The 23646-nt window shown below is 39.1% G+C and overlaps 1 protein-coding gene across 4 annotated transcripts in view; it reads left to right on the top strand.

Annotated features, from left to right (window-relative positions):
• elf1 (E74-like ETS transcription factor 1) overlaps window positions 1-23646 on the top strand; it is a 64041-nt gene that overhangs the window by 10172 nt on the left and 30223 nt on the right. Inside the window, exon 1 of one of the 4 annotated variants that reach the window (XM_012861801.3) lies at window positions 8286-8559. The exons of 2 other annotated variants lie outside the window; for them this stretch is intronic. The gene's annotated coding sequence lies outside the window, so the exon portion shown is untranslated. Of the gene's footprint in view, window positions 1-8285; window positions 8560-23646 lie in introns of those variants that run through there. One more of the 4 variants, XM_036127233.1, reaches the window with a different exon arrangement.

Genomic DNA, 23646 nt, shown 5'->3' with positions numbered 1-23646 from the left:
TTGCTTTGCAGAAGTAGCTCAAGCTCAATCAGATTGTGGACAGAAATGTTAGTTTTTAATATACCAAAAAGACTTACTTGTAAATTAAAAAAAAAAATATCACAAACCATTTTCCTTCCCCTTTCAGAGTTATGTTATGCACATTTTGCTTTTTAGGTCTATCATAAAATCCCAAGACAATACAACAGGTTTGTGGTTGTAACATGTGAAAACGTCCAAGAGCTTAACGAGGCTTTGCAAATCTGCTGGAAGTCATTTGTTTGCGCCTACATTATTCATATTGGATATTAGCATGAGGATGGTCAGGTAAACCGAACTCTGAAGGAGGCATGCGATCTATGTATCGCTCTCTGCTCAAAGGCGCTAATGAATGATTCACATGCGAGGGGCTGAGCGGCCGCATGCTGAATGTGTTGTCTTTTTCCAGCTCCTCCCACACACACACACACACACACACACACACACACGTCTTTGTTAGGTCTGTACATCTGCAGTCCCGCTCCATCAGCACACTGAATCATCTCAGGTCACGGCTAAAGTAAGCACAGTCACTGCTGTAGAATGATAAACCGCGTCGCACCGCAAGCCGTTGGCCTGCTGAACAGACAGGATTGTTGCAACAGAACGTCTGACCCCCAACCAGCTGCTTAGCTGCTGTTTGACCTCAGCTGCTTTCAGTCTTTTTCTATAATCTATACTTGAAGCGTTTTCTGCTACAGTAATTTTTTACCCTATGTGTGAAGTAGAATATCTCGCTGCCCTCTTCTTGACCTCATTTGGGGTCTCCTGCGTGATGCACTTCTGTCTCGCCGGCAGACATCTAAAAGCCTCAGCAGAAATCTTCACAGCTCTGATTTGAGCAGCAGCCATCAGCTGACCTCTGAGCTGCACAAAAAAAAAACATTAGTGTCCTCCAAACTTCGCTCTATCTCGCATCGTCAAGGATCTTCTCCAGACACTTGAAAGCTTTCAGCGAGAGTTGTAGTTTTCACCGTTAAGTCTCAGCTTGTGAGCTAAATGTTCACGTTGTATTGTAGGTGAGAGGTTTGTCTGAAGGCTCTGTCTGCTGGAACAAGTGTTTTAAGTGAGAGACACAGTGAACACATTTAGTTTAATTGAGTTCTTCGTTTAAGAATGACTCACAATCAGCTCCTGAAACATTTGAGAAGAAAATGCTAATTGTTACACGTGATGATTACTGACTTGCAGTTCATTACAGAAGTATTTATGTGCCTTAAACCTTTTCACATACGGATTTCTTCACGTTACAGTTACAAACTTCAATTTTACTTTACTGGGATGCAGTGCGAAAGATCAAGGTTGGCGTGATAATCCATACGTGTGAAGTTCAATTCAGTTTTATTTATATAGCGCCAATTCACAACACATCATCTCAAGGAACTTTAGAAAGACAAATTGAATCAAATTATACAGATTGGTTAAAAAAAGTTTCCTCTCTAAGGAAACCCAGCAGATTGTATCAAGTCTTGACTAACAGCATTCACTCCTCCTGAAACAGCGTAGAGCCACAGAGGACAGTCGTCTGCATTGTCCATGGCTTTGCAGCAATCCCTCATACTGAGCATGCATGAAGCGACAGTGGAGAGGAAAACTCCCCTTTAACAGGGAGGAAAACCTCCAGCAGAACCAGGATCAGTGGGAACGCTCATCTGCCTCAACCATCTGGGGGTTAGATAATTCTTGTTTAGGGATGAAAATCTGAAATTTGAGGACCCTGTTTGCATCCCTGAATCAAAATGCTGTAGACTCCTTTTCGCTGCAGTTCCAGCTGTGTTTTGGGTGTGTCTCTACCTGCTTTGCACACCATCCATCCATCCATCCATTTTCCGAACCGCTTTATCCCTCATGGGGTCGCGGGGGGTGCTTTGCACACCTTGAAACAGAATTTTTTTACCCTAATTCTTTTCAAAAAAGCTCAATGTCTATTGTGGTGGACTGAGAGCCTGTCTGTGCAGCTGTTTTCACATCTTGCAGCGGAGTCTCAGTTAGACTTAGGTGTGGACTTTGACTGGGCCTTACCTGAATAAATGCTTTGATCTAAACCACTCCATTGTCGGACCCACTGTATCCTCAGGGTCTTCGGTCGTTCGCAGCATCTAATAGGCATTGTTCCTGCGTTTAGCTCCATCCACCTTCCCATGAACTCTGACCAGCTTGCTTGTCCCCGCTGAAGAGAAGCATCCTCACAGCATGACGCCGCCACCACCGTGTTTCACCATGTGGATGATGTGTGTTTAGGGTGACGTGCATTGTTGCAGCAGTTTTCTCCGCATGTTGCCAAAAGTTTTGGATGCTTATGATAGGCCACCTTCTTCCACAGGTGTGCCGTGTCCTCTATATGGCGTGTGGCAAACTTTAAATTGCACTTCTTAAAGTCTTCACTTAAACCATTTTTCTAGTTGACACTCCATAAAGGCCAGATTTATTAAGTTAATTTCACTTTTACACAATATATTATGAATAACCTCAGCGTTTTTAAGAAAAGTTTCAACTTCAATTTCAACAATACTTTTACTCAGTTAAACATTTATTTGTGCATTATGCATAAGAACTGACCACAGTGATTATACAATGTTGAAAAACATTTATTCACATTTTTTGGAACTTAAAAGCACTGTCCTGCATGACAAAATACATCAAACAGATAAAAATTAAGAAATGATTAGAATTTTTCCACACCTGAAGCTTAATCTGCTAATTAAAACACAGCGCCCCTCGTGGACAATATAGGAACTGCATATTTTCAATTAAACAAAGTACATGTTTTTTTTCAATAATAGTTTTATCATTCTCTTCCTTTTATCTTGTCCACTTGTGAAAGTCAAATCTGATGAGCTCTTTGTGGCATCTTGTTGCCACATTGCCAGACCGGACACTGGGGAGAAAAAAAAAAAAAAAAAAAAAAAACAGGGCCGGACTAAATTGTTCGGCGGGTCGGATCCGGCCCGCAGGCCGTATGTTTGACACCCCTGGAGTAAGAGGAGCTAAATCCAAATGCATTCAAACCTTTCTGCTCATGCTTCCACTTCATAATCATGCACTACTTTATGTTGGACTTTCAGTTAAAGTCGCTATAAAATACACTGAATTTTATGGTTGTAATGGGGCAAAAGGAGCAATGCTTTTGTTAGCCATTGTAAAATTACCTTCTATACCCTAGTGCTTAATTAAAAGGTACTTACGCACAATCTCTGGGTGCCAAAATCTAAATTTGACACCCAAAGATCATTCTAATTTGTATTCAACACCAGATTAACAAGACTAAGCAGTTAGCTATCGGCTTGTTTTTTCTGTTTGGGGTCACTGGGGACATGTTTTAGCAGAGATGGGCTTTGAGGCATGCTTCTGTTTTGTTGATGGCCTCTGTTGTTCACAGCGAGCAGATGAGAGTAACAAGTGACCCCGTTTTCATTCTTTAGCACCAAAGGAAAGGTGTGTCCTCTCAGATAGTCTGCACAGTCACGTGTCTCGGTGCTGATCACACATCAAGGCACACTCTTTGTCTGCTCTGGTTAAAACTCTGTCACGGCGAGAACAAAGTAAGAACAAAAATGCAGCGTGTGATGCCGGGCTTTTTGTGATCACACAGAGGTTTAATTTCACTTTATCCCACTGACATGTCTCGAGGCTAAAGCAATTTGAACATACTCACTTTTATTGCCTTTCTACCCCCAACATTCAGCACGAATGGGATTTGTTGTGCAAATGGGCGAGTCTGTGTTTGGAATTACAAAGGATGACTGGAAGCATTGTCAGTTGGTGGCAGATAAAACTTTAGACTCATTTTCCTTTTTTTGTCTTGAAGAGAAAGATGCAGCAACACTTAGTTCACACACATCTTATGGAGTTTGAAGGTTGGCTCCAGATTTGGTTTCATATTCTCTCTTCAGCATGTTCTGTGTTTTCAGATTTTTCACTTGATTCTTACTTTTTATTTTTTAGTATAACTGATAGATGTCATAACCTGTGTAAAAAAAACATTCACTAATTAAATAAAGGCATTATTTGCTCTGTAAATACTGGGTTCCTACATTTTTTGTCAACTTTCAACCCTTTTCTCTCTTTTTCAGAGTTGTCTGTTTTTTTTTTTTAGCCAATTGTTGACGTATGAATACAAAGGTCCCCTGTTGATTTTTGTTACATTCTATATTTAAATGGTGTTTGGAATTGTAACATGAAACCTGGAGAAACATAAACTATTGAGTGGGTGGGCGAGTAAGTGGGCATATACATGGATGGACAGACATACAAACAAATGAACGGTAAGGTAATAAAGTCTACTTAAATCCACATGGTATATTCCATTATGTATTTTATTTCCCCTACTTATCTAGTTAAGAGAAATTGGCAAATTCAATAATTTTCCACACATTTCAATGCTGCTCAGGAAGTCCGTAAATGAATAAAGTTACTGTTTTAAAAAAATAATCGGCTCCTGATCTATTGTTTCACAGATATTTTTTTTCCTGCATGTGTCCTGAAATACTGTCTTATTAAATATGATGATGTGCACATTTCTAATGAAATGGTCGTGTTATTGGTGCTATTTTGGCTACACTTATGTTCTCTGCAATTATGTTTTGGCGTCAGGATTGTTTGATCGTAGCAATAAAAACAGCCAAGTTGTTGCTATTATTTGTGGTTTGTATGAACGAATTAACCTTTTCTATACAACACTTTTAAATAATTTCTGGTTAATAGACGTACTATAAGCTAAAGAGCCTCCTTCTAACCCGCTCTTTTAAAGTTCAAGCACCCCGTATTCCTCAACTGCCATCCTTGTAGTTCCTCTAATAGTTTAGGTTTCTGTATGAATCAAATGCGCTCTTTATTTATCAGTGTTTTGTTGCAGATCACTTTCTCTTAGAAAAATATCTACAGTTTAATTACCTTTCATTCTCACTGTACAAACTGTTTTTTTTTACATTTAAAAGCATTAAAAGTCTGCATCTGTCTGCTAAGTTTTGCTTTATCGCTCTCACTCACTCATACTGGTCACTGGAAGTTCAACATGGCTCCTCATGGCAAAGCCCTCTCTGAGGATCCGAATAAAATAATTGTTGCTCGACATAAAGATGGCCGAGGCTTTAAGAAGATCGCAAACATCCTGAAACTGAGCTGCAGCACGGAGGCACGTGTCCAGACGTTAGCATTGCTGTCAGACTGTCGGTGTTCAGACCGTACGCCTCACACTGCGTCAGATTGGTCCCAGAGAAGAAGCCTCTTCTAAAGACGATGCACAAGAAAGCCCGCAAACAGTTTGCTGCAGACAATCAGGCTAAGTTCATCAATTACCGGAACCGTGTCCTGTGGTCTGATGAGGCCAAGATAAACTTATTTGGTTCAGATGGTGTCATGCATTTGTGACGGCAACTAGTTGAGGAGCACAAAGACAGGGAGGTCTTGCTTTCCGTCAAGCGTGGTGGGAAGAGTGTCATTTTGGGCTGCATGAAGGCTCCCGGCTGTGAGGAGCTACGGTTCACTGAGGGAAGCAGGAATGCTAACATGTACTGTTCAAACCCCGCTTCCTCCGTCTCATTCGTTGTGACCAAAAGGCCCGGCGGTGCTGATTGTCTGCCAGCCTCGCTTCTGTCAGTCTGGCCCAGGGCAGCTGTGGCTACAATGTAGCGATACGCCGTCAGGGTGTGAATGACGGACTGTAGTGTAGTACACTAGATGGAGGACAAATTCGCTGCTTAAAAAGTGGCAGAAAGGCTAATCTGAGTATTTTAGAAACAGCTGATTTACTGCAGTAAATGTACGGGCCATTTACTAAGCGGCTTAGACATTAATAACTGTGCGTCGAGTTATTTTGAGAGCACAGCAAATGTACACGTTATACAAGCCGTACACTGAATACTTTGTGTCAAAGTGCCATATCTTCAGTGTTGTCCCATTAAACAGTATAATAATTACAAAAATGTGAGGGGTGTACTCACTTTTGTGAGATGTGGTAAATACTTGACTTTTGGCTCCGTTACACACACACACACACACACACACATATATATATATATATATATATATATATATATATATATATATATATATATATATATATATATATATATATATATATATATATATATATATATATATATATATATATATATATATATATCTCTATATACAATGTCTGTGGATGCCATGTGAAGACTCAGTGCTCAACACACCACAGACCACCACTTCCTGTTTGCTTTAGTGTCATTTGTCATAGATTCGTATCATTATATTCACTGCTTTAACTTTAACTCAACATTGTGTGGGTAGAAAATATTTAGTTCCCTTCTGATAACATATATGACGCTCTCTGTATGTTTTCATAACATCTTGAATGTGTCATGGATCAAATCGTTAACAGCCGTTCACAAAGAAAGTTTTTTTTTTTTTTTTTGTAAACATGAAGAAGAGGAGGAAGAGAGACAGTTTTGGCTCTGTCGCGACAAACTTGCTCCTCCTCCAACACAGTCAAAAGTTTCAGTTCTTTGTATCTTTTCATAGCTTGTTTTATGATACTTATTTCTATTATTGCATGAACCCTCTCTGAACCTCTCGCAGCCAAACACACCAACTCCCCAGACATAGACCATTCTGTAAGAATTGGATTTCTCCATCATAAATGATCAAAAACATTAATAACAGAAAAATATATCTTGGAAGTTACCGTTGTGTTTTATAAAATCAGTTTCAATAGATATAACCGCTGGTTGTTGGGTATAGCTGTTCAGCTGCTGGTTAATACAAATAGGCGATCAGCCAATCACGTGGTAGCCACTCATTAAGGCATCAAGACGTGATGAATATGACTTATAGAAGTGAAAATGAAGCTTAAAAGGAAGAAAGAAAAAGGATTTAAGTTGCTGAAAAAGTGGCAGAAAGGCTGGTCTGAGTATTTTAGAAACCGCTGATTTACTGCAGTCTATTTAATACTCAGTCATCTCTCTTGTTCACACAGGATGATACAAAAACAGAATATTTCCAGTAAAAGGGCAATGTGCGGCCAACAATGTCCTGTTGATGTCAGGCAGAGCAGTTTGAGATGATTGAAAGGCAACAGTAGCTGGGGGAAAAAAAATCAACGTTTTTGCAAGCAAGCCATATGAAATACCGTCTCTGAATACGCAAGACTTCGAACCATGAAGCCGAAGGGCCACAGCAGCAGAAGATAATTAAGGCTAGACTACACTTTGCACAGGCTCGCCTTAATTGGACAGTAACAGATTTAGAACAAACGCTGCCTGATCTGAAGGGTCTCAACTTCAGCGGCAGGAATCTGGTGTAAACGGCAAGAAATATGGATTTATTCTGCTTGATATTGATGGATCAAAGCGGTGGTAGTGCTGTCATGGTGTGGAAGATATTTCCACTAATGCACTTTTGGCCTCTTATTAACAACAGAGTCCTTTTAAAATGCCTCAGCAGAAAAAACCTGCAGGAAATGTGTGAAGCTATCATGTAATCAAAGGGGGCAAATCTTTAAGGAACGCTTTCCAGCATCTTTGTTGAATATATACCATTTAAAAAAAAAAAAAAAAAAAAAAAAACAAAAGTTCAAAAGACAAAAAAAAAGGATTTCCTGGAGCTCAAATTGTAGTGTTGAAGAGCATCAGTTAATTGTAGAGTTATCCAACTGAGCTGTCAAATGTCAAGTAAACATGCAAATAAGCAACAGAACTTGCTTTAACAAATAGATCATTATTTTTTAAGTAATTATGACGCGCCTAAGCTACGCAGCCCTCGGCGGTTAACCATATCGCCCACATAAAAATGATCGCTGCGAATTGATCAAATCATCCACCAGTCAGCAAGTACATTCATTTACCAGGCTCAGAAAGCATTCCTCGTATTTTAAGGGCAGAAGTGCAGATGTGAACTTTACCTCTGAGCTGTCATACAGATTTTAATCTCTCTGCCTTGCCCTTATTGTTTGGTCAAAGTCTAAAGCAAGTGAATACCTCTCCATCTGTTTACCCTGCACCTACAGCACTCCTCTGCCTCTGCTGGAGGAACCCGTTGATCATCTTTCAGGTCGTTCTAGGTGTGGCCTCCCTGCCGGCCGTCTCCGCTCTTCCCTCCCCCCCGACTCGGTCCTTATCCAATCCCCGCCATCAAGAGCAACTCACCTGAAACCATTTGCATACTCCTTGCTGATTGGCCAGGTGAAGGCCCTGTGCCTCAGGCCCTCTCTACCAATAGCAATAGTGCTGCGTGACTCATAGGGAGAGGACAAGTTGCTTCACAACACTTCTGCTTTTTTTTTTTTTTCCTGTTTCAGACAGCAGCCATTGCATTGTCTTGTTTTTTTTCCCCCCCTCCTGTCTAATTTTTTTGTTTTGTCAGTGAGAGAAAGAGGTGTGGGTCTGGCCGCTTCACGGCTCTAGACCGTCTTTCTCCACATCTAAATACTTCTTGGATTATTCTCCTTTTTTTTTTTTTTTTTTGTTGCCTGGTTTTGCCTCGCTTTTTCAATGGTCGCTGCGATCAGCACTCGTTCGATCGCTATAATGGATCCTGTCATCCGAATCCAGTGTCTTTGAGGTCAGTTATGAACATTTCTGATATATAAGCGTATGGGTTGGTTTGATAGTCTTGATTCCGATGTTCGAAGCTGATCCTTAGAAATCGTTTTACGTATCTTTTCATCCTTATATTTAAACTGTGTGTGTATATGTGGTAACTGCACCAGTAAAGACACAGAAAAGAAGTTCATTTGACACCCATGACTTTACGGCATTTTCAGGTAACACACCTCGTCCTGTCAAAGGTCTCTCAAGAGAGCTTTAACAAGTTATACCAGTTCAACTGAAGAGCTTCTCGTTTTTTCCCACACTTTTATTTCACATCTCAAACATGGAAACAGTGAAATGATATTTGTCATTTCATTATCCAAGCGGTTTACTTTGAACCTACACTGTTTTACTGAAACTGTGTTGACATTTCCCCCGTCTTTTTATTATCTTATTAAAAAAATAAGTTATTTAACCTGGGCTTCTTGCTCCTGTTGTTTTCAGAAACTGTTGCAATGATCTTTAACTGATATGCTTGCCTGTTGCATTTCTTTAGCAAATTGTTGCCTTATAAGGGGTGTTCAAGCAAGGGCGGGAACAGGGTTTTGCAAGCCCCTGGACCAAACCCACATCTATTTTTCATGGTGTGTTAATCAGTAATTATAGACCAAATTGATCTTAATCTGTAGCTGCCGTCCAGACTGGACGCTCTGCTCAAGGTGAACGTCAAAAAGCAGCTTTTGTTTAGCTCTCGTTGCCTCCAGTGGGCCTGTATGTATGAAGTCAGTCATGCACTGCTTCATGCACCAAATCCCAAATTCACCAGAACAAAATGTTGCTCACCTTGTAACGTAGAAGGATGGCTTTTGTGCTCAATGGAAAGTTTGAAAGTTTAGTAGTTTCCTTCCTCTTTTCTGTTGACCTTCCCTAATTTGTTGTGTTTTTTTAATACATATATAAATATGTATTCTTGTCTGAAACAAATGATTCTGCTTAATGTTTTTGAGTAGTTGTTTCTAAAAGTTGCTCTGTGCAGCAGAGATAAAAGCTCGCTTCCTGTTTCACCAGAAACCCAGTCTGCACTTTGCGGACCACATAAAACACTGCGTGCATGCTGTGTTACTGCATGAATATGTTTGCAGCCTCAAATGCATTCAGAGCCAATGTAGTTGGAGACTAACTGTGAACCCGAATCTGAACAAATGCTTTTAATGTGATCAGATTTGTTTGAATACATGCAAAAAAAAAACTGAATTACAGAAATAAAGAAACTAAAATCGGATCAGTTTTCAGTTGTAAACTGAATAAATATTTCTTTATCTACTGTTTACTTATGTTCTTCAGTGCTGGATCAATTAGCATTGAACCAAGAAAGCGAGATGATATTTATTTAGTACATTTATTCTTACACCTTGTAGCTTCAGTGTGTGAATGGCTCTGTTGTCAGGCAGCTCTCAGTTTGCATTTGTCCTAAATTTCTCCTCTTTTCCCACCCTGATTTGTATTGTAAATGAGGACCTCGTGCCTCACAGTATGAACTCAGACTGTAGCTGAAATCAGACGGTTGCGACACTGCATGAATCTCATTCAGAGTCTGGGGGGCTCTTAAATGGCAGGAAAAAAAGTGGGGCAGGGGACTAGATGGCAGTTTCAGGTTGGTTCTTCTTTCAATAAAAAAGTCAACAAGTCTTGGCCTGTAATTACATCATTAAGGCTTGGGAAAGAGGACTGTGAGGCTGTGAGGGAAGGAACCACGATGAGGCCAAGAGGGGGCGGGTTTTTACTACAGTTTCAGTGTACCGAGATGTGTAAAAATGGAGGGCTTATTTTGTTTCATGTTCCAGGTAGATACTTTGAAAAGAATAAACAGAGAACAAGCTGTGCGTGTTCAGGTAGGACAGAGGTCAGTTGTTATAAATGCATGCAAACTATATATCCAGTCTATAAGAAACCTACAAACAAGCCTTAACTCAATGTATTCTGTGTAAATGTAACACTATGTAAATTTAACACTGTTCAGCCATCACGTTTTGATGGCTGAACAGGTCTTCTTTTTACATCCCATCAGATCTCAGAAGTTTAAGGGACCGTTCAGGTTTTCTAAACCGAGGTTCTGTTAAAGGCTATAAGCAGTCAGTATCTTACCTGCAGTAGATAATTCGCTTGGTGTGTTCATTTAGTATAAATCAAGGTTAGTTGGACTCAGAAGCTGACAAACTCTCTTAAACAAGAGCAATCTAAAACAATTTGGTGGTTTATGTAAACGGCATTTTACAAACCCATCGTCATTTTTTCATTTAGCAATTATTTACAAATAAATCTGTATCTATTTACACAAGAAATGGAGGTAATATGCCATGCGCCACCAATGTGCATCCCTTGTAAAACATATGGGGAAAATGCAACGTGTGAAGTGTTAGAGTAAATATCTATTAATGACGTAGGGTAGCGCTGAAATGATTGATTCGAGTGAATGCTGTTTTTGTTGACTTTTCCTCAGCCTTAATTTGTTATCTGAAAATCTGACTGCAAGCACTTTATATGTTCCGTTCTTAGCATGTGTTTCTAGCAGGAAGGCTATTGGTGGCGCACCATCTCCAACCTCGGTATCCTGTGTAAATAATCACAGGTTTCTCCGTAAGAATATGAATAAATAGCCCGATCCAAATGCGACAAACCATTTGAAGTTTTAAAGAAGTTGTTTTAAGGGACTGTCCGCTGTCGTTACCTGCGAATCCAGGAGGAGTGAATGCCGCAAGTCAATGACTCCATGCAATCTGCTGCGTTTCCTTAGACAGAAAACCATTTAACCAGTCTGTATGATTCAAATTGACTTTGTAAAGTGCCCAGAGATTAAATGTATTATGTAAATAAACTGATTTATTTTTTAAAACCTAAAAAAAAACCCATTCTAGATTTACAATAATGTAGAGACCAACAGAATTATCTACTGCAGGTAAGATATTGTCGGCTTAAGTTTTAACTCACCCTTTTAATACATAAAATAAATCTATTTAATACATAAAATAAATCTGGGGCGTCTAGTCCTGTGACAAGTTGATGTAAGAGATTTTAAAGCTGCAGGTCTTGTTAGTGACTCACTGGGAAGTCCTACAGATGTCATCAAATGATATGCAATTGTTAGTTTGGAAAAATACAGGGAAGACATCACGCTCTTTGGTGCCTGTAATACTGTAGCATTTTTTCCCCTGCGATCAATGTATTCACGTAAACGGGTTTTAATAAAAGCCTCTTTTTATTCAAAAAAGTAAAGCAACAATTAATCTTAGACCTATCAAAACAATATATTGGTTATTGTAGGTTGCATTATTTTCTTATACAAAGGCTTACACATTTTTAATAAACATCTCAATTAAGTAGTTTGCTTATTGTGCAGATTATACCTTAATCTTTTTCTTTGCTTTATAGAGAAACAAGCTGATACGCTTTTAGCTGACTAGCTATCTGTATAAACTTTAAACTGTAAAAGCGATACTGCAGAGACTTGTATTTGTATTTAGGATTTGTACAATTTCTGCTTGCAGTGTACCATCTTTTGTCTTAAAATAAGACAAATAGTGAAAATATGAACCAGGGAATTTCTCTTTATTGGAAGTGAGTGAAGCGTATAGAAGCCTTCGTTTAGCCTGCTGACTAGCATTATGCAGTAACAGGTGGGGGAGGGGCAGCTCTGAATTAAGACTGAAACACACCAAACCATCCGATCCGACGGACAGATCCGTACAGATTTTTTAAAATTTGAGACCTGCTGGTTGCATAGAGGCTTCTTCTACGGATCACTGGACTCGCGAGATGGAATATTCACGCGAGAGTATGTACCAAAAGTTCTGCCAGGATAAACGAGCCAGGCAGTAAACCTATATGGGGATTAATCTGGCTGGAAATTGCATACCGTTTACCTTGCGGTTCAGATATTTTAATTTTATTTTCCCCAATGGGAATGTGTTTTGCTTTGCCAAAAGTCTCTGTCTTCCCGTCTGACTAACGACTTTCCCATCAAATTGCTGCGTAGCTCTGACCAAAATGGAGCAGGGCTCTACCTTGTTTGGAGCTCTGCAGTACAGCTTCAGAAAACCGCAAGCCGGTCTGCCCGGCCCCATCCGCATCAACCAGCTGTAATTGCTACGACGCGTTTTTCCGTCGGTTCTGATTGTTTGGTGTGTGTTCGGCCTGAACTCTGTGATCTATATACGGTCAGAGCAAATCTGCTAACTTCCTCTGGCATCTTAATAAAAGCACTTCAGACTGTAGGAGCAATATGTCGGAAACGTTTGATCTGTTTTTAAAACAGTAACGTTTTGAAAAACCTTTGTGTAGTTGCATTAATATCAGCAGCCACCCAGTGTCTGTTGCCAGTAAGGTTAAATGACAGTTCTGCAAAAATGATAGGTTGGTGCCAAGTGTCCGTCTAACATCCTTCCAGTTTGCAGGTTTTCGCCAGCAGAATATGGAGTTGGAGGAGTTGTCATACCTGTGGTTATGTTTGGCTGAGCCTAAGTAGCTAATATATCACTTCCACTCCAACGAAGTCTGTACGGAGTCATAAAAGCTTCTCTTTAGCTGGTTTCACTAGTTTTGTAAGTATATTCTCGTCATCAGGTGACCTGTGCTCCCACCACTACCTCTCATCTGCCCCAGTTATCGAAGCTGCTCCGGAAAACCGTCAGACTCAAAGTGAAACCGTGTGTCTGACTGCTCTAGTCTAGAGTACCTTATTTTTGGTCAAACTAGATGGAAAATATTAACATGAGACGCAATTTTACATGTCTCGCGTGAATTTTTTCTCCCCCCCCCCCAGCAATTATAATCTCTGCCTGGAAGAGATTTTGGCCTAAAGGTCGGAGAACTTGAAATGGGAAGTTTTAATTCCTATAATAAAAAAAAAAATCTGGGTGGGGAGAGTTAATGTGTAACTTTCTCTTCTGCTTTAACAGCTACCGTGCCTCTGAGCAAGGCACATTGTGTGTCTATTCAGCCTGCCAGTTGTGCTTTTGAGCAGCAGGTACAGAGAAAATCCCTCCCTTGATAAATAAAATTAAACCGATTGAGCAATGGCCTCTTGGTGTTGCAACCCTCTCATACTTGGAGCATGCTGGGACTGGCGTCCCTGTTCTCAGCAATACACAAGGCTGTGATCATCACGTCTGAAGAGTGTTTTTACGCTGAAAGAAATGCAGTGTACTTAGATTTTAATCCAATTCTTCACTTCCTAGAATTTATCTCTTCAGACTTTTTTTTTTTCCAAAGAATTGAAAATATTATGTAACACTGGATGTTTTTTTTCCCCTCCTCCTTTTTTCTTCATCTTCAATGAATATAATCAGAATAGCGACAAAAGCCTGATGTTATCTTATTGTTATGATCTGATCCAGGTTTTTTCGTAGTTTCAAAGACCGATGCAGATATTCTGAATCCATAAAACATTTACTGGGAATGTTATAGTGGAGTTTATATCGTCAGTGGCACAAAGTAAACCTCAGAACAAGGATTTCCTGCCTATGTTAATATTATCCTACAGAGCTGCTAAATCTGGATAATGATAGGAGGGATGTGGGGAACCCAACAGACTTCAGGACATAAGAGTTTCAAACTCTTTAGCTTTATTGGTGCGTAAATGTTGGTAAAACTGACTAATATTTACTACTAGTGTTGCGCCGATGCCATTTTTTGGCCCCGATACCTGGCTGTGCAGTATTGGCCGATACCGATACCATACCGATACCATCTGTTTGAAATTGATGTGTGTATATTTATGAAGAGCTGCATATTACTTAGGGTAATATGCGGTAATATGCATTACTTAGGGTAAACCATCCAGACCACTCAGGTCTTCTGGCTCCAGCCTACTCTGCATACCTAGAACCAGAACCAAACATGGAGAAGCAGCATTTAGTTCCTATGCTCCAATTATCTGGAACAAACTTCCAGAAAACTGTAAAAGTGCGGAAAGCCTGAGTTCTTTTAAATCAAGATTAAAAACACATTTGTTTAAAATTGCCTTCAACTGTCCTAGTTAACTGAATCACCAATTTTTTGTTCTATTTTCTATCTATATTTTATTCCTACTTGCTTTTATTCTGTTTTATTTTGCTATATTTTAATCATGTAAAGCACTTTGCATTGTCTTTGTACCGAATTGTGCTATATAAATAAATTTGCCTTGCCTTGCCTTGCCTTGCCTTGCCTAGGGTAGTAGAACTTTTTATTGCCTACCTGGAATGGGTGACAATAGTTGAATAAACTTTTGGCTCTCAAAGGCCAAAATAGTGCAACATTCGTGAAATTGTAACATAGTAGTGCAACAGTAAGACGGTAAAATTACATTAATAATTGAATAATCTCTTTTAAACCCTGAGTTTTGGCTCTCAAATACCAAAATAGCGCAACTTTCATGAACTTATATAACATGTATAATACCAGTTGGGAGAGAGAAGGCGACATACAAACATCAACATGGTATCGGTGCCCTATTTGTTGGTACTGGCCGATACCGATACCACCATTTTAGTGCTGGATCGGGGCCCCGTCCGATACTGGTATCGATGCAACACTGTTTTCTACATCCGGTAACAAAATCTGACTGTAACAAGCTTGTCAGTCCCCGCTGGTCACCTACTATTCATAAGAAAAATGTAACCGTGTGTCGACAGAGATTATAAAAGTCCCGTCAAAAAGCTCAATTAAATTTGACTCAAATCCTATTTTAGCCACAAAAAAAGAGCCAAGATCATATGATGGTGACATTTATAACTGGTTTTAAAAACTGTTCTAGATTAGCAGAGTTAGTTGGCATTGCAGGTTTTATGTTAGTCTTCCAGATTGCAAATGAACTTCATGTCAAAGTCTTCCAGCAGGCTGCCGACATTTCCAAATTATTTATGTTTAATGGCAGATAGATATTTCATTATTGTAATGCATAATGATAATACAGATTCTTGATAAGTCAAAATAAACAACTAACGAAAAATATTCATGAAAACATTCATGTCTTCTTATAAAGTTCCTTGTTGCTTTCCTGTCGAACTCCTGAGATTTCTCCACAGATATTATCGCGACAATAACTTGCAGAACACATAACCAACGTCTTTTATTTCCTGCTTTTCAACACCAAAATATCTGATACAAGCGATAAGCAGCAGGGTGCACTCTGTACGATTGGCCACCCGTCTCTTTTTTTGGCATTCTTAAATATATACTCCCCTCTACCTTATCTGTCTCAGCTTTTTACTTTTGCCTTAGTGAAAATCTTTGGATAAAGACTCAAATGTTCACTTTAATGTTTTGAATTGACATTAAGAAATGTGAAAAAAACAGAAAGCTCGGAGGGTGAACTTATTTTTATTTTTATTTTTTTAAACCTTATAAGATGATAACATCAATCAGGCTGGAATTAAAAGAAAAGTTTTGTGGTTCTAGGCAAAGAGGGGGGTAAATGCCTATAAAGAAGATATGTGGGACATGGAGACACACCTTTTGTTACGTCTTGTGATTATGTAATGCTTCTGTCAGTACAAAGTCTCCCACCATGGCTGCGACTCTCACTCTAACCCTGGCACTGATCGACAGTCTTTAGGTACAATTACAGGAAACCTTAAATTGGCTTTTCTATCTTAGTTTTGATCAAAGACATTTACTGACAATAAGCTTTTTTAGCCAGTTACTCGAGTCTCGTCCTTATTTTGTCAGCTATTATGCTGAAAAGAGAAATGTGAAACCAAATGGCTTCTTCATTGAGCTGCAAATCAGGTGCATAGAGTGTAGAAAAATAAACTACAGAGTGGTTTTTATACCTGTTTTTTTAATTGTATACCTAATTTCCTTAATGTGGAGTTTGTGTGTCTTGTTAAATGTTTATCCACCACAAGTTGTTTGCAGCGTTCGCGTGGGTGGAGGCAGCTATGAGACACAAGTTTATTTAATCCCAGATAAAAGGAACATGCAGAGCGTCGTGAAAATTTCCATCACAGATCTCCGTTCATCTCTGTTCGCCTGGCGAAACAGTTATTCGCCACTGCATAAGTGGTAGAAATGTGATGTGCTATCTCTGCCTTCATGTCTACTTTTCATGGCGCAGTGTTGTTCTTTCCAATTACGTGGTTCCACCCTGCATGAGGTAACGTCAAGCAGAAATCCCCTCCCCTGTGCGAGATGCGTGTGAACATAAAACGGACTTATTAGGACTGAAATAGGTTTTTTATCTTGTGTTGATTTAAACGTTGTGCGGGACAGAACGGGACGTTTTCATCTAAGCACAGAGGGAAATTGATTTCCCACATGTTTTCCAGACATTTTGGTCCCAGACACCCAGCTGCTGTGGTGTCTCTCCGTCTGAAGGCACGAGCAGCAGATTCCCGTATGGAAAACCTGCCATGCTCACGGCTCCAAATAACTGTCTAAACTTAGGAGTGGAAAGATCTCAGGAAAAGATGCTGCCCCTGTAGTGCATTTATTAGTTAAATGTTTATCTTTACGCTCAACTTTATCTACACACTACATTCTTTCAATCAGTCTCACCTCCAAACTATACGGATGTGGGTGACTTGCAAAAGTTTTATTTAGTTTGAAGTGGGTCTGCAGTCGTAATATTTAGGGACGACTGCACCTCTTTGATGTGAATGCATGAACATCATGGCTTTGAGTAACGCTTAAATGAGTATCTATCAATGAATTCTGCTTTTATCTATGGCCTTGGTTCAAAGCTTTTAGACTGTGGTGCTTGAAAAGGGGACCAGTTCAGAAGGCAGTCGTTTTTTTTTTTTTTTCTCAGGAAGATTAAAACAATTTGTACACACTGCAAACAGCTCAACCTTCGTGCTTTTTTCCGCAGAAAGTGATTGTTGAGTTTTCTTGGTGATATTGTTGTTCTTGTGTTTTTTTTTCTTTTAGAAAGGAGTTGTGATGCAGTAATAATGTTCCTATTTTGAACTTCTGACTAGCCAATTGGGAAAAATGAGGAGCTTAAAACAAAACTTTATTACACCAGCTAGTTCTTTTTTTCCCTAATATATTATTATTGTTACAGTTCTAATAATGGTACCTATAATATGAGTTTATTGTTTTAGATTTTTCCACATAAAATAAATAAAAAATGTCACATACAGAAACTCTAAATTTGGGAGTAGCTTTCAACGTGCTCTGCTCTTTACCGAGGGCCATTGGTGTAACAAGTCCTGTGGTTTTAAAACCTCATTACCTCAGTAGCTGTGGTAGATGGCCTTTAGTTTTTAAACCATGAAATTTCATGCTAGTAACGGCCAAAAATGTTTAGAAGCAGCCAAATTCTTAAAAAAATAAAATAAATTGTAGCTTTCTTTCAGCCAGCTGACCAGCAGTGCGCAGCAACAAAAGGGGGAGGGGCAGGGGAGGGTTGTTCTCCACCATTCCACCACTTTCTCTAGTATCTCATTAAAACGACTTTAATTTGCAAGGATAGGTATGATTCAATGAAATGTTTTCGCGGTATACCTTGACAGTTCTAACGGGCCCATGCTTACCTCTGACCAACCTGAATAGCAGGACAGATTTTACTAATTAGTCCAGTTGGGGGAAATGGGATTTACTATACAGGTAGAAGCAGCTTGAAGGTCCAATAATTGGTCTGCTCTGTCCTTTGCATGTCCTCACAAACACAATCGTTCTCCTTTGGAGGCGAACGAGGCCCACCTGCTCTCCCTTTCCCGTACTGCAGGACCGGCTTTACAGCCCTCGCCCTCTGTGTGTTCCCAAGCAACAGCCACTCCTTGTTTATCTTTGCGTTTTTTGCATTGTGATTCTCATCAGGATAACACAACCCCAGCCCCTCAGGAGACTGACTGTCAGGCCTCCATATTCAAAGGAGCAAGAAAGGATGAACCGTTTCCTTACACGTGCCTTTTTTTTCCCTGAAAACCTTCATGTTTGGTTAAACCCGTGTTCTTACATTTTTGACTCTGCTTCACATGTAATTATGGTACATCCTCAATATGTAATATGTGTCCTTAAACGATACCACCATGTAGACATTTTATTAAATGAACCCTGCTTAGCACTCCGGTGTCTGAACAGGTAGTTTATTGTCCTCATCTCCTGCACCCAAGCTGCACCTTCCTCATTGGCTGACTATCGTAAACAAGTATATTTCATAAAGCGCTCTCAAATATTGACCTACCCAGGCAGACTGTCCTTCTGCTTCCTGCTCACATCTCAAACACTTCTCCATAAAGGTAATATAAACCATTGTTTGATATGCACTAGATGAAACATGTTTGCAAGGGACTAATCCTAAATACTGGTCAGACCTGCTGTAGTTATAGAAAACCTTTAAATCAGGCTCAAGTACTTAAACTCCAAGTAATATCGTAATACATGAAGAATGCAACACTCACGGTCATGAGTTTGAGTTGTACTTTTGGTATGTTAACACACTTTGCTGCACAAGTCTTTCCTCTGTATTTAAAATATGCATCTGGTATCTCCACATGCGGTGACTCTGCACTTCTGTCCTCAGATCCCGCAACGGGCCATGTTTACTGGCTTCAAGATTAGATAGAAATGTTGGGAGAGTGACACCTTACACCACACTGACCCAGTATCCAATTGTGTCAAATCAGATAAAATGTCTTAGAGGGGGAGCTGAGCTGTCTCAGTGCGAGTGGTCCTATCTGTGAGGCCTCATCAGCGATCAGACGGGAAGATCTTATTAGGTTATTATAATCTCTTAAACCGGAACGTAATCTGCAGACATTTTAAGCACAGCTCTGCAGAAGGTGCAAACTGCTGTTTTGCTGTTTAACTTTCCAACTATTTATGGAGCAGGATGAGATGCTCAACGTATGAAAACCTTCAGTAAAAATGCATTTTTACAGTTTTTGCAAAAGATATATATTCTTATTTGCATGAGTTGTATTCGTATGTAATTCATATTAGCATATTTCTAAAAGAGCCAAACAGGTGGAAAGGGGCAGTATTACTTTATAATCCACGACAAGGGAAATTTCTGGTCACTCTGGCACATTCTATGACCATTTATGCAAACAGAGCTTGGATGGTAAAACATTTCCGTGATTTTGAAACCACAACTTTTTAAAACTGTTGTGTACCACTAATATTGCTAACAGGCCCTTGTCTATTTGCAACTGCAGGTACATTGTGGGGAATAGCTCACTGCGTTACATGCTATTAGAAAATTGCAGCGGTTTAAATTTAGCCTTTGTATCTGAAAACAGTGTTTGAGGTTTTATTCAGTTAAAACAAACTTGTCAGCTCAGACACAATTTGACTTCTTTTTTTAGTCAAGAAGACTAATTGTGAACAATCACAACATAATTGAAAATTGACATGGTCTTTAGAAAAAGAGATGAAGGATTTACTTATGACTAAAAATGAGGAATAATATATTTGTACCAGTTTGCTTGCTTAAGTCATTTTTTTTAACTTTTTTTTCAGAAAATGCTAAATTAAACGGCCTAAGTCACACTCTTGACATACCATTACACAACAGGGGTGGAATGGCATGATCTTCTCAAAAGGGGATTTAAACAGTTTCACAAGAGGTGGGCAGCATCCCGAGGGGATGATTTATGCAACAACAAAAAAATAATTTTTGCGAAGGGATGACTATATTATTAATGCCATTATTTTAGGGAGGTGACGTTATGTTTGTCAACAGGGCTGTTGATTGGATTTTTTTCCATAAATGATGGTAGTAAGGCATCGTATAAAGAATTAGTTTTTTACTCAAAATTGTCAGGAAAGTACTTCGAGTTTTCTTAAGAATATACATTTGTGGAAAAAGCTCTCATTTGCTTTTTCACTAAAAGAAAGCTGCACACCACTAACATGTTTGCTCATGCTAGGCTTGGTTTTTAGCTTAGTGCTATTTGCTAAATAATAATAATAATTAAAAAAAATACAGCTTTTATTTACCCATTGTTGAAGTTTAGCAAACTATAAAAAAAACTGAGTTTAGTTTTCTGGTGGGCTAGTTTAATATTCCAATACATGCCCGTTGAGCCTCGTGTTTGCTTATGCTAGGAAAACGTTAATTTGGTTTTAGAATGAGAACTTGGTAACAATATATAATATTATATTTAGGGCTGGGCAACGATTAAAATATTTAATCGCGATTAATCGCCCTGATTAATCGCCCTGATTAATCGCGATTAATCGCATTGTATTTACAAACTCCAAGAATGAATTCAAAAGTAGTGTAAAGAGCACTTTTATTTTAATGTTCTGCTGCCATATGAACAAAAGTGTTGTAACATTTGTAGCACTTATTTTATACTGGATATTTTCAACCCATCTATTGAATTTAGTGCACTAGTAGATCTTTTCTTCATAAGAGAACAGCAAGCACTGCAGCCAAAATATGGCCTTTTTTGACCTGCTGTATATTAGCCAGTCCCTAAGCTTGATGTATCATGAAACTGTTGACCTTTTGGGTTTTTATTTTATTATTACAATTTAATAATAATAATAATAATAATAATAATAATAATAATGTTATGTTCAGTGTTTTTTCGCTAATCCACCTCTTATATATTTCAATCCTTATGTAATTTTATCTGTGTTGTGTGCACCTGCCTGTTGCTTTAATCCTATAAATTTCCCCGTCGTGGGATAAAAAAAAGGATTAGCTAATGTTATCTTATCTTAAATAACACTTTTTAATATATGTACTGGGTTCTTTCAAGGTCTTAATTACATGTTATGTGTGGGCTCCAGTAACATCCATCCATCCATCCACTGATCTACCTGGATGTTCCCTGGAGAACTGAAACGCCTCAGTCAGAGACGTCTGTCGGGGCAATGAGAGAAGTTTCGTCTCCTCTCTCCGTTTCTGGGGCTCGACGTTTTCATGTTTTTTCACGTGCTTAGATAAATTTGTTGTGTTTCCACTGAAATGAACCGGCTTTTTACAAAACATACAGCTTGATTTCATTTACGGTATTAAAATAAAGCCGAACGGTGCTACTTCCCGTGCTCATGTTTTTTCGCTGCTGCGGTCTCTCTCAGCTGTTTCTTTGTTAAGTTTGTGTAAGAGCTGAGTGCGCGGGCCAGGCTGAGCCTGCGTGCTGATTGGCTGGCGCCGCTGAGCCATGTACGAGAGGGGAGGGGGAGCACCAGAGTGCTGCCGTGTGCCTGCTGACTGACACTGACTGAAGCATGTGAGCAACATGCGTTAATGCGCGATAAAATAAATATCGCCGTTAATAGTCTAACGAATTAACGCGAAATTAACGCGTTAACTTGCCCAGCCCTAATTATATTATTTATATCTTATTTTATATACTTAGACTTTTGCAGATTTTTGTGGGTTAGTTTATTTAGCTGACTGTTTGGTTAGCTTACCTGAATGTTGGTGGTTTTTGTGACCTTTTACACCATTGATACATAGAAACGTAAAGCTTCTCACTACCAACCATTGCAAATTTAGTGTAAGCAGTATTGAACTAAATATTTGCATATCCGATTAAAAAAAAAAAATCATTAAATCAGTGCCGCCTATACTATAGGTCTTGTAGTCGAAAACACTTTGCAGAACATTTTAAACAAAAATTAAAGTCCAGTTGTTGTTTTTTTTTTACTTTTTTTGGATTTGCCATGTCCTGGAAGACTGGGAATCTTTATCTGTACGTCTATACTACTGTAGAACATCATTTGTGAAAATGTTATTTTACTGTTTGAATGCGTGTTGTTGCCTTGTACTGTCAACACTTGTTAGTCTAATTTATTAGCTCAACAATTGGCAGATTCCAGCAGTTTTCCCAACTTGCAACTGAAAAGTGGTTACATCGGAGCTCCAGCCTCTGAGAAAAATATACAATAGCATGAGCTAACTCTTTCAACTTACTTTTCTTTCTCATAGCTGTGTTGTAGTACTAGTAGTAATACTTATAAGTTGCACTTAAAATCATTAAGTTTTCTCAAAAATGTATGATGCGCGTTATAATCCGGTGCGCCTTATGGTCCGAAAAATACGGTATATAAGTATTTTTCCAGCACAATATACCTCAATCAACTCTCTGTGGGGGAGAAAAAACAACAACAACAAATACACACATTCCCCAAAATGCTAGAATGATATTGGTGAAAGAGCTTATCACATATTCTACAACAAGACATAATCTTGTCATTATTCTCTTTATCTGGCTGCTCTCTCCGCTCCATCCCAAGGTGTGTTCCCTGTTAGATGTTTCTGCATACCTGACAGTGGGTGGACACATCAGCCTGCGTGTGTCCAGACCTGTTTGGTATGCGGAGCCGGGTTCCCTATCCAGCCTTGACTCTGACTTGGAGCCCTGAGACTTCTGTGCTCTATCTAAGCTCATACCTGAAAGTGTGCTGAGAAAAATCATCCTGTGGAAATTGTTCTGGCAAAGTTCACACCGTAGATAAACTTTAAATGTTTTTTTTTTTTTTTCTTGCATTGGAGGTTACAAGCTTTTCTGTTTTTGTCTGCATAATTCAGTTGATCTTCACAGTGTGATATCATAGTTTAATAAAAAATAAGGGATACCCCCATTCCATTGTATGCATTCAGGTTTGAAGCATGCTGCAGGTATTTTTCTGGGTATTTTCTCGTCTCTTGCTGTTACCCGGGCCATGGCCCTGTGCTGTAACATGTTGGTATTGGTATGAACGTAAACACTTTGGGCTCCGTTTGCATCTCTATGTGGGCAATGCAAAGTCCCTTAATGGTTTAAACTGATCTAATCTGTGCTCAGGAATAGGAAAATTCATACTTTAGCCTGTTTTTGTATCTGCACAAAGAGGTAATTCTTTCCTCTATAGGCTCATCTACTTTTCTCCTCTACATGGCAGTGAGATTTGGAGTTCGGTTTATTATGGGAAAAGGAGAATTTTCCATCTCTTCAAGCATCAAATGGCTGCCACACAGCAGTCAAAACAACAGATTCAAGGAGTCAGGACAAAATATTTCAAATATGTCAGGAAAGAGAGTGTAAGCAGGGCAGTGACATGCAACAGACACACGTGTACAAACTTGCATGTTTTTTTTTTATCCAACTGTGATGTTTTTTTTTCTTCTTTTTGGAATCAATGTTTAAAAACTCAGCGACTGGTTATTTTGCCACTTAGTCATTTCATGCAAAGT

The sequence above is a fragment of the Fundulus heteroclitus genome, chromosome 23 (assembly GCF_011125445.2).
Source record: "Fundulus heteroclitus isolate FHET01 chromosome 23, MU-UCD_Fhet_4.1, whole genome shotgun sequence".
In the NCBI taxonomy this organism is placed as follows: Eukaryota; Metazoa; Chordata; class Actinopteri; order Cyprinodontiformes; family Fundulidae; genus Fundulus; species Fundulus heteroclitus.
The sequence above is the reverse complement of the archived record's forward strand: the minus strand, read 5'-3'. Positions and strand labels throughout refer to the sequence as shown.